General features: G+C 55.4%; 1 long non-coding RNA gene across 1 annotated transcript; it reads left to right on the forward strand.

Annotated features, from left to right (window-relative positions):
• The first annotated feature begins 1,269 nt into the window (after positions 1-1,269).
• LOC141737451 (uncharacterized) lies at positions 1,270-9,940 on the forward strand. The gene is made up of 3 exons (XR_012585181.1): positions 1,270-1,369; positions 2,881-3,059; positions 7,902-9,940. It is a non-coding gene; the product is annotated as an uncharacterized LOC141737451 (long non-coding RNA).
• The last annotated feature ends 1,721 nt before the right edge of the window (positions 9,941-11,661 follow it).

Consider the following 11,661-nt stretch of genomic DNA (forward strand, 5'->3'; position numbering starts at 1 on the left):
GTTTCTTGTTCCCTTTGCTGTTAAACTGCCTTTGTCTCAACCCAAGAGTCTTGCCTTTTTCTTCCGATTCTTCCTGTATTGGGAAGGCCGGAGCGAGCAGCACGTGGTTCTGTGTTGCTGTCTGAGGCTAAACCACGACACTGAAGTCACTCGAACTCCACCTTGAAGGTAAAAAATAGTATAAAAATAGCCCAAGAAAGGGGCGACATGAGGGAAGACACCATCGTGAACAAGTCAAGGAGGACTCCATCACAGACTGCCTTTGGCTTCTGGGACCAGTCAACGGGCTGAACCTCTCTATCTGTTGCTTAAATAAACCGCACTGTTTCAGTAGCTGGTCGTTTTGGTTTCTCACTGAACGCGACCAGAGACTTGAGAGTGGCCGTGCTGGTTCATGAGCACGACTAGACTGAAGGCGCAGTCCACTATTAGTGTATCCAAATCGTAACAGTTTAATATATTAAACGTGACTGGACTGATAGTGGTGAACTGGGCATCACTCAGAACTTAAACCCAGCCGCACCCGGCCTCCCGCCTCGGTGAGGAGTGTTAGAACGCAAGGGGGTTTATTTCCTGCCAAAACCATTTTGCCTCTTAATGCAACACCCTAAAAGTGGGGTACAGCCACCATAACGCTCCCAGTATTGGGGACCTGATACCATAACGCCCCTAATAGCTGCTTCAGGCACCCAGATGATCTTAACAGCAGGCTTTAGGTACCTTAACACCCCTAATATTGGGGTGCAGGTACTATAAGGCCCCTTATAGCTGCTCCAGGCTTGATACCAGGCTCCGAGCTACCGTCATAGCGGGGTCTAGCTCCCGTAATGCCCCGAATATTGGGGCCTGTTACTGTAACACCCCGAATAGCTGCTCACAATAGCTGCTAACAGCCTTCATATCACGCTTCAGCCTAACCCTCTGCTGGTGCCCCGCTCCCGTAATGCTCCTAATGCTGTCTCCAGCTACTGTAACATTCCTAACAGCCGCTCATGCGCTAACACCGCCTTGATTGAGGGGGGATGGGGGTCGCCCGGATGCCTGGGGACCTCTAGGACACCCCTCCCCCCACCACCCTCAAGGCCTGTGCGTGCCTCAGTTTCCCCTGAGTGTGTGCGGAGGACTCACTCCGCGGACGCCCGAGTACCCCCCCGCCCCCCGGCGGGCGCTGTCGCGACAAGACCGAAAAGCGCGTCCGGAAAGCGCAACGCGGGGGTGGGGCCGCGGGGTGGGGGCGTGGCTCAGGCCGCCGTTAACTGCTGGGGGCGTGGCCACGGCGGGCAGCGCGCGGCGGCGTTTCAGCGGGAGCGGCGCGCGGCGGCGTTTCAGCGGGAGCGGCGCGCGGCGGCGGCTCCGCGTCCTCAGGCTGGTGCGTCCCCAGGTCCCCTCCCCCCCCGGCCCCGGGCCCTCCTCACGTCCCCCGGGTACCCTCAGACCCCCGAGCACCCACAGCCCCCTCAGCGCTACCGGGTCCCCCTCAGCGCCCCAGTGTCCCCTCAGCTGCACCCCCCCCAACGTCTGCCCAGCCTCTCCAATGTCCCCTCAACACCCCCGTGTCCCCTTAAACACCCTCTGGCTGCCCTCAGGCCCCTTCGCCCCCGCTAATGTCACTTCAGCCACCCAAAATGTCCCCTTAGACACCCCTTAGACATGTCCCTTCAGCCTCCCGTAGCCCCTCGCCAATGTCCCCCTAGCCACGCCATGTCCTCTTTAACTCACTCTGGGGCCCCTCATTCCCCCAAGGCCCCACAATGTCCCCTCAGCTCCCCCATGCCCCTTCGGCCCCCCAGATGTCACATCAGTCCCCACTGGGTCCCCTTAGACCCCCCCAATGTCCCCTCAGCCCCCCCATACTCCCCCAAGTATCCTCTGAACCCCATATGTCCCCTTAGACCCCACCAGTGTCCCCTCAGCCACCCCCAATGTCCTGTCAACCCCTCCATGTCCCCTTAGACCCCCTCTGGGTCCCCTCAATGTTCCAGTAGCCCTCCCAATCTCCTGTCCGCCCCATGGCAGGGATTAGGGCCCCCCCACGCACGGCAGGACCCCCAGGAGGTGTTGCGGGGGCACCCCTAATAACACTCCCCCGAGTAATTAACAGCTGCTTTTAATTGGGGGGCGGGGCAGAGGATCATGGGAGTTTGGTCAAGCTTGGCGGAGGGGACCCAGGCATCTGGGAGGGGGTGACCCCTGCCCTGTGTTTGGTGACAGCTCTCAGGGGACCCAGGCATCCAGGAGCAGTGACCCAGGGGAGCGGGATGGGGGGGGACCCAGGCGTCCAGGATCCCCAAGTCCCTGTAGGGTGTCCCCCCACCCTTATAGGTGCCAGAGCCCCCTCCCCACCCCTTAGATGCCCCTTCCCCCATAGGGTGCCAGTGTCCCCCAGCCCTTAGGGACCCCCTCAAATCCCTATGGGTGTAACCACCTTCCCTATCCCTATGGGTACCTGTCCTGGTGGGTCCACCCATGGTCATGTGGGTCCCCATGGGTGCCCCTCCATGTTCTCCTGGTGGGCCCCCCCATGGTCAGCTGGGTGCTCTTCCTGGACATATGGGTCCTCTGTGGGTGGGGTGGGATGTCCATGGGGGAGTTTTCTCCTGGATGTCTGTGACCCTATAGGTGCTTCCCCTGGATCTCCTGGTGGGACTCCATGGTGTCCTGGTGGATTCCCATGGTCATCTGGGTTCCTTGGGGGAGGTTCTTCCTCTGGGTCCTCGTGATGGGTGGGGTGGGATGTCCACATAGGGTGAGATGTCCAGAGGGAGTGTTCTCCTCCTGGATGCCCAGGGTGGGCACCTGCGCCCTACCAAAACTCTTCTTGGGCTTGGGGATGAGCCTCACCTACACCACACTCCTCACCAAGACCAACATGATCTACAGGATCTTAAAGCAGAGTGAGTCACGGAGGGACACGGAGGTTTTGGAGGACGCGGGAGACCCGGGGGGGACAGGAGTCCAGGGAGGAACCCATGAGTTGAGGTTGAGGGACGTAGGATGGGGTTCCACCTACCCCATGCTCCTTACCAAGACCAACCACATCTAATCTGTCTTCAAGGAAGGTGAGTTATGGGGGAAACCAAGAGTTCTGGAGGACACAGGAGATCAAGAAGGACCCAGGAGTCCATGTTGTGGGGAGGATTTTGGGTCGCGGGTCAGGAGTTTGGGTGGAGGGTCAGGAGGGATGTAGGATGGAGTTCTGGAGGACCCAGGTGTCCGGGAAGGGGACCCAAGCATGTGAGGCTCAAGCAAACCAAGGGGATGGAGGCATATGGGCTGGTTCCTCCTCCTCCTCTAGGGAGGAATCTCGATGTTTGGGGGTGGATCCATGTGTCTGAAAAGGAACCCAGGCATCTGGGCAAACCCATGCTCTTCTCTTGATTGTCCTCCCCCCCCCACCGCCCCTGGCAAATGGTCGGTGACCCCTCCCCGTTTCATCAGCCCCATCTCCCAACTTGTCATCACCTTCACCTTGAGCAGCCTCTAACTGATGGCTGCTCCCATGTGGCTCCTCCTTTGCTCTCCTCACTCCCTCATCAACTAGAAGATGGGTTGAACCCCCAACCCTGAAGATGCCCATGGTGTCCCTAGGTGTGACATAGCCAAAGGTGGCACCTTGGGCTGATTGGCCTATGCCCTTCTTCTCATGTTGACCTGCACCGTCTATGCCGTCAAAGCCCGGGGGGTCTCTGAGGCCTTCATTGAAGCCAAACCCATCAGCTTCGCCATGTACACCACCTGCATCGTCTGGTTGGCCTTCAGCCCCACCTTCTTCACCACCCAGTCAGCCAAGAGGGTGATGACATTTCGGGGGGATCTCAGGAGATGGAGGAGATGGGATCTTGGGGGTATACAAGAGGTTGGGGAGACCCAGGAGGTTGGAAGTGAGTGTCTATGGGGGAAGCCAAGGGGCTTGGAGTGACAGAGGAGATTGGGGAGGTGGGAGGGAGATGGGTGACTGTGGGGGAACTGAAGAGTTTGGGGGAACCCATGACTTTGGGGGGACCCAGGAGGTTGGGGACAGGCAGAAGATGGTGGTCTGGGGGTGGACCGGGAGTTGGGTGGACCCAGGGGTTTGGCAGGGACACAGGTGTTCCGGGAGTTGGGTTTTGGGGGGACCCAGGGGGTTGGGAACAGGGGTGTCTGGGGAGACCGAGGTGTTCAGGGGGGACCCAGAGGTTTGGGAGGACCCAGGAGATCGGTGAGTTGGATTGTGGCCCCTCCTGCACCATCCCCCCACTCCACCCCCGCCCCCCCCCCGCAATCTTCCAGCCTCCCACAAACCCTCATGCAAGGCCTCGTGTGAATCTTCGTGTGAATCTCTGTGCGAGCCCTCATGCAAGCCCCCTCATGCACTGCCCCACCCCCGAGTCCAACCCTCGACCCCTCCCCAAAACCCCAACCACCCCCAGGGACCCTTGTGTGAATCCTCCTTCCGGACCCCTGCACACACACACCCCCAGCACTCCCCCTCCCTCCAAATCCCCCCTCAACCCCCTCCTTCATCCCCCAAATCACCGCTCCCCCCCAGCCCCCTACAACAAGCCCTCGTGGAAATCCTTGTTGAAGGCCTCGTGCAAAAATGCCTTGCGCGACATCCATTCCCTTCCCCACCCCCAAATACCCCCTCAAACCCATCCCCCACCCCCCAATCCCCCCACGAATCCTTGTGCAAGGCCTCGGTGCGAATCCTCCTGCCAGCCCCCTCCTGTACCACCCCCCCAAATCCCCCCTCGACCCCTTTCCCAAGACCTCTAACCCCCAGCCCTGCAGGATCCCTCGTGCGAGCCCTCGCGCAAATACTACCGCGAGCCCCCTCGTGCGCCACCGCCCCCTCCCTCACCTCCCAAATCTCTCTCCCCTCCCCCACCCCCACCCTTCCCCACTCCCTTATGAACCCTTTTGTGAACCCTCCTGCAAACTCTTGTGCAAACTTGTGGGAACGCTCAAGTACCATCATCCACCCCTCCCCCACCTCCAAATCTCTGCCAGCCCCTCCCCCACCTTCCAACCCCTCCCAACCGCCCTGCAAACCCTTGTGACAGCCCCCACCCCGCCCACCTCCCTCTCCCCTCCCCCCAACAGCCCCTCCCCCACTTCCCTACTTCCCCTCTCCCAACCCCCCCAGCCCCCTGTGAACCCTTGTGCGAATCAGCATGCAAGGCCTCGTGCAAACCCCCTCCCCCCTTCCCAAATCCCCCCTCAACCCTGTCCCCCACATCCTCCAACACCCCCCGCTCTCCCTAACATAAGCCCTTGGGGAACTTGTCCTTCAAACCCTGGGGCAAAACCCCCTTGGACGACATCCACCGCCTCCCCCGCCCCCAAATGCCCCCTCACGCCCCTACCCCACCACCCCAGCCCTCCCTGTCAAACCTCATGCAAACCCTCGCGCAAGCCTCCTCCTTCGCCACCCCCTATATCCCCCTTGAACCCCCCCTTCACCCTCCAAATTGCCCTCAAACCCCTCCCCCACGCCCCTTCCCCCTACAGCACCCCATGAGCTGTCGTGCGAACCCTCGTGCAGGGCCCCGTGCGAATCCTTGTGCAAAGCCTCGTTCCAGCCCCCTCATGTGCCACCACCCACCTCCTGCCCCCCCCCCCAAAATGCCTCCCGTGAACCCTCGTGTGAGGCCTCATGCAAAATCCCAACCCCACACCATCATCCCCCTATGAGCCCTCGTGCAAGGTCTTGTGTGAGCCCCCTCCTGCCCCACCCCCCCCACCTACCCCCAACACGCCCCAAATCCCCCCCCACTACCCACAACACCCCCAGACCCCTACGAACACTCATGCAAACCCTCGTGCAAAGTCCCCTTGTGTGACATCTACCTCCACTCCCCCAGCCCCTAAACCCCACCTCAGCCCCCTCCCCACACCCCAGTCTTCCACCCCCCACAAGCCCTCGTGCGAACGCTCACATACCATCACCCGCCCCCTCCCACACCCCCCAAATTCCCCCTCAAATCCCACCCCCCAAGCCCCCCCGACCCCTATAAGCCCTTGTGCAAACACTCGTGTGAGCCCCCGACATCCCCAGCTCCCGGTGAACCCTGGTGCGAGGCCTCGTGCGAATCCTCCTGCAAAACCCCCTCACGGGCCACCGTCCATCCCACTCCCCCCTCCCCCACGCCCTAAGTCCCCCCTCAACCCCCTCCCCAGCCCCTACAAACCCTCGTGCGAATCTTTGTGCGAGCCCCCTCCTGCCTCACCCCCAGCTCCCACACCCCTCCCCCACCCCCAAATCCACCCCACCCCGTCCCAATCCCCTCTAAGCCCCTCCCCCAACCCCCCCAGTCCCCTAGGAACTGCCATGTGAGTCCTTGTGCGAGGCCTCGAGCAGAATCCCAATCCCACGCCACCAGTCCTGCTACGAACCCTAGTGCAGGGTCTCGTGCGAGCCCCCCCGTACCCCACGTCCTACCCCTCCCACCCCAAATCTCCCCTTCCACCCTCTCCCCCACCCTTGAAACACCCCCAGCCCTACAAACCCTACAAACTCTTGTGCGAGTCCATGTGCAAAATACCCTAAATGCCACCATCCCCCCTCCCCAGCCTCTGAACCCCCCCAAACCCTTGTGCAAACCCACCACCCACACCCCCCAAATTCCATCCAAAAACCTCCCCCAGCCCCCTACAAACCCTCGTGAAAATCCTCCTGCGACCCCCTCATGTGCCAACCCCCAACCTCTCCCCCCACCCCCGAATCCACCGTGAACCCCCTGCCCCACCCCTTCAAACTCCTTACAAAGCCTCGTACAAATCCTCGTGCAAACGCTCATGTACTATCATCCACCCCCTCCCCGACCCCCCAAAATCCCCCTCAAATCCCTCCCTCACCCCCTCAACCCCCCTAGCCCCTATGAACTCTTGTGCAAACACTCCTGTGAGACCCCTCCCCTACCCCCCAATCTTCCAGTTCCCCACAAAACCTTGTGCAAGCCCCTCCTGTGCCACCCTCCCCAAATCCCCCCTCACCCCTCCCTCACCCCACCACGAACACTTGTGCAAACCCTCGTGCAAACCCGTGTGCAAACACTCCTGGGAATGCTCCCCCAGCCTCTCAACCCACCCGAACCTTCGTGTGAACTCACCACCCCCCCTCACACGTGTCCCCCCTCAAGCCCCTCCCCCACCCTCTACAAACACTTGTGTGAATCCTGCAAGGGCTTGTGTGAATCCTCATGCGAGCCCCCCTCACGCACTTCCCCCCCCTACTCACCCCCACCCCCTGCCCCCTCCCAACCCCCCAAACCCCTCCCCCACCCCATCAAGTGCCCCCTCAGCCCCCCGATGCACCCTCGTGCAAACCTTTGTGCAATACCCACCACGCATCAACGCCCACCCCACCCTGTGCCCCTGATCCCCCGCCACCCACCTCCCCCGCCCCCTCATTTCTCCCCAGCCCCTGAAGAGCCCTCGAACAAACCCTGGTGTGAGGCCTTGTGCAAATCCTCGTGCCAAGTCCTGGGGTAAGAAAGGCAGGTATTGCTTTTGCAGAGGAGAAAAGCCGTTGCCATCAGAGGTGACACGATAAGGGAATGACTAAGACAAAGAGGCTCCAGCAAAGGCTTGTAGAACATCTCTTATCACACAGACAAAAGGACAAACTGATTCCTACTGGATTAGTGTCTAGAAGGGGAGTCAAACATTTAACCAGGGCTAATGAGATTGAGCAATCTTTTACCAAAAAGGAAAGAAATAAACTAGTCAGATAATCCCTTTGGGTGTAGCATAGAGGGAAGTAAACAGAGGCAGGACACCCGGGAAGAATTTTAGGCGCCTCAGACAGACTGTGAACCCTGGAGTACCCAACCAATGGGAAACAGGGGAGGGAAAAATTTGGCCGGGATTAGGGAATAAAAAGTTGTGTTTCAAGAACTGGAAGTGTGCCTACTTGCTAGGTCACCTGCTCTTGCAAGAACGTGAATAAAAACCTGCTTCACAGAGGATTCTGCCTGAGCCTATTTCATTCGGACCGGAACTTGTTTCTCACAATTTGGGGGCTCGTCCGGGAGCCGAAGTCATCTTCTTGGGAGTCCCTGTTGCCGAAGGACGGGAAGACGTGTCCTGTTGATTTCAAGGGTCTCGTGGATCGTTGGCAGGGATTCCGGGAGGAATCGACTAAGATCTCGAGACCCAGTTGGACGGCAGACTCTGTGAAGCACAGGGGGAGAAGGGGTAGGTGCAGTAGGCACAGAGAGTACGACCAGGCAACTCCGTGCACAGACCAAGGTAAGGAAAATCGGACTGTTAAAGTATTGCCTTGGTGGTCGGGACGTTCTAAGAGACTTGTGTGTGAGTGACTGAGACGTACTGCGGTACGAAGCGAGTGTGGAGTCCGGATCCGCGGTTCTGTAGTCCCGCGAGGGGCGCAGCTGGAGAAGGACGAAGCGAAAGGAAGGGGTGTAAGGAAAGTCTGTGTTCAGAATGGGAAATAAGGATTCTAGGCCTAGGGATGAAAAAGGGGAGAATAAGAAAGACCCCGGGAACATTCCCCCAGACAGTCCTTTAGGGGAGAATGTTGAGGTTTTGGAATGATTCTTCTTGTACAAGGGATAAAGATAAAAAGAAAATGATTTGTTTTGTTCGGACCGCATCCCGGTGGGGCCGGGGGCGGCTGGAGGGGCCATGGACATTCTGGGAAGGGTCTCAGGGGTGTCCTAGGGGTCCTGTGTCTGTCTTAGAGGATCCCAGAGGTGTCCCAGGGGGGACATGTTTGCATTTGCATTTGAATTTGTTTGGACCAAAGAACCCATAACATCTCCTAGTGTATTTTGGCCCAAATTTGGATCTGACGAAGACTGGGTCTGTCAGACTTTAAACATGTATGCGAATAATAAGGAATAATAAGGAATTAGAAGAAGGTGAATATGCTTCTTGCTGGGTCAAGATGCATAGATTCAGGATTCGGCGACGCCCAAATCCATTTTATATGTTCCCAGCCCAGACTGTCGGTGATGTTTCAATTGACAAAGAAACTGAATCCCCAAAGTGGGACCCCTTAGACTGTTACTTGGGGGCGAGGAAGAGGGGTGAATAACGGGACGAGGACTGCCCCAACCACTCCTACCAGCAGCTCGGGGTTCACCGGTAGGGTGTTATCATTGTGGGATTTACAGAATCCCCTAATTTGTTTGGCAAGTGTTAGAACAAGTGCTTGAACAATTCAGCCCTCCATTGGGAGTAGCCCTGCTTCAGTGTGTGGATGATTACTGGTATCTGGGGAGGAAGAAGGCAGGGTAAAAGAAGCCACGAATGAGTTACTGAACTTTTCGGGACAGTAAGGTTTGATGGTCTCAAAAAAGAAAAAATAATAAAAAAATTGCAATACGTGGAAACAGAAGTGAAGTACTTGGGACATCTAGTCAGTGAAGGGAGTCGAAAAAAAATAAATCCTGAGAGGATCAAAGGAATAGTAGACTTACCTCTGCCAAAGACCAAGAGGGAATTGAGAAAATTTTTGGGGCTGACTGGGTACTGTGGACTGTGGATAGAGGGGTGTGCTCAAAAGACTAAAGGACTATATTCCAAACTGTTAGCTGAAGAACCGAATGTATTGGTTTGCACAGAAGAGGAGGGTTTGGTGTAAGATTTAAAACAGCCTAATCAGAGCTCCAGTTTTAGCCTTATCTTCTTTGGAGAAATCTTTTCAACTATTTGTTAACTGTAGACAAAGGGGCTGCGTTAGGAACTCAAGAGTGGGGGGGGGATAAGCGGCAGCCAGTGGCCTATTTATCTAAACTCTTAGATCTGGTCTCCCAAGGGTGGCCAGGGGAATGATAGAAGGTAGCACCCCTCACCAAGTAAAAACCATTTTAGCCCAAACCACGGGAAAACGGCTAACCAATTCAAGAATACTGAAGTATGAAGGAATTTTAATCGAAAAGGATGATTTGATTTTAACTACCAGCCCTTGCCTTAACCCAGTGAGCTTTTTGTGAAAAAAAAAAAAATAAAAAAAAATAGAGAGAGGCAAAGGATGAAGAATTTACACACGAATGCTTAGATGTAAATTGAGTACCAGACTAAGATTTGACCTGACTTAAGGGAAGAACCCCTATCTGGGGGTCTTCATTTGTTCGTAGACACTTCTTCAAGAGTGATAGAAGGAAAGAGGTGTCATGGACATGCGGTGGTAAATGGAGTGAGTCAACTGTGGAATTTGGATAATGAGGTGAAGTCTCTGTGCTCAAAGAGCAATTCAGACTGGCTTTGCTATCTCTTGTGCAGCCCAGGGGAGTGAAGGCTTGTCTGGCTATCACAGGATACATAAATGACGGGGTAGTCTTGGGGAGCCAGGACAGCCCTGCTTTTCGTCAGCAGAGACAGTAAAATCAAGATAACAGAGACCTTGTGTAGCTCTTTGTTTCCTTGAGAGGCTGCCGTGTCTGGTAATTGACCTTTGCCTCGTTACCTGTGAAATGCATATTGAAGTTGACACCCCTGTATATGCTAATGAAGATTTTAGAGATCATGCTAAACATATATGGCTATAGCACTCATCTCTCCACCCAAATCATACTACACGTCACCTAGGGGAGGGAAACCTTGTAATTTTGGGGATAAAAGGATGGAGAAAATGACTGTTAAATTGGGAGAGAAGAAACTTGATACCTGACGGACCAGTCCATGGGCTGTGTTCTCTCCCTCCACCCCAGGCAGGGACGCCTTTCTGGGTAAGCGCTGCGCCTTTCACCCTCTGGGGAATGTTACCCCGGCTTGTTGTACTATCATTATTTTTGCTAGCAATATTAACCTTAAGTCATTAGCGCTATTGTAGTTAGCGAATTTATCAATGGCAATCTCGAATCTGTTCTGTCGCTCTCAATAAAATAACTAATTTTGATTATTTGTGAATCTGATTCAGTGAAAGTCCTTTGGTGGGACTCTGATAGTAAATCAGTGAAAGTCCTGGGACTCTGACAGACAAGTATCGAAACTACAGCCCTTTTAACGCGACACCAACAAGTAAAAGCATCTGAAAAATTACCTAGTGCATGGTCCGCTCAAATATGAGAGATGTATACCTTAAACCAGGCACTTAAATTAACTGGAGAAAGGGGAAGGAACAATATATACAGACTCTTGTTATGCCCTTGGGGTAGTGCATACCTTTGGTAAAATTTGGGAAGAACAAGGACTAATAAACAGCAAAGGGAAAGAACTTTTACACTAAGAACTTACACAGCAGGTGTTAGCTAATATATTAATGCCAAGTGAAATAGCAGCTTTACATGTTAAAGGTCACCAGAGGGGCAATTCAATTACTGCAAGGGGAAACAGATTAGTGGACAAGGTGGCAAAAGAGGCGGCCTTGGGGCAGGAGAAGCACTGACAGAAGCAGGGGCAGTGGAGACGTGGTAAATGGATTCTGCCTGATGGAAGGGAAATGGTCAACCAACAATGAGAGAAATAGTGACGGTGCTACAACAGGGAGGCCATTGGGGAACACATGCAACGTGCGAATGGTTTTGTGGAAGTACAGATGCTTTGGCATATAGACAATGGCCAAAGAAATTTGTGAGGGATGTATTATTTGTAAGAAAGCAAACAAGAAAGCCTTGAGAAAGCAATCTTCAGGAGGAGAACCCGACTTGAGACCGTTCCAAAGTATACAGGTAGTCTTCACTGAACTGCCACCAACAGGCAGGCGAAAAGGTC

This window comes from Larus michahellis, unplaced genomic scaffold, assembly GCF_964199755.1.
Source record: "Larus michahellis unplaced genomic scaffold, bLarMic1.1 SCAFFOLD_69, whole genome shotgun sequence".
Taxonomy (NCBI): domain Eukaryota; kingdom Metazoa; phylum Chordata; class Aves; order Charadriiformes; family Laridae; genus Larus; species Larus michahellis.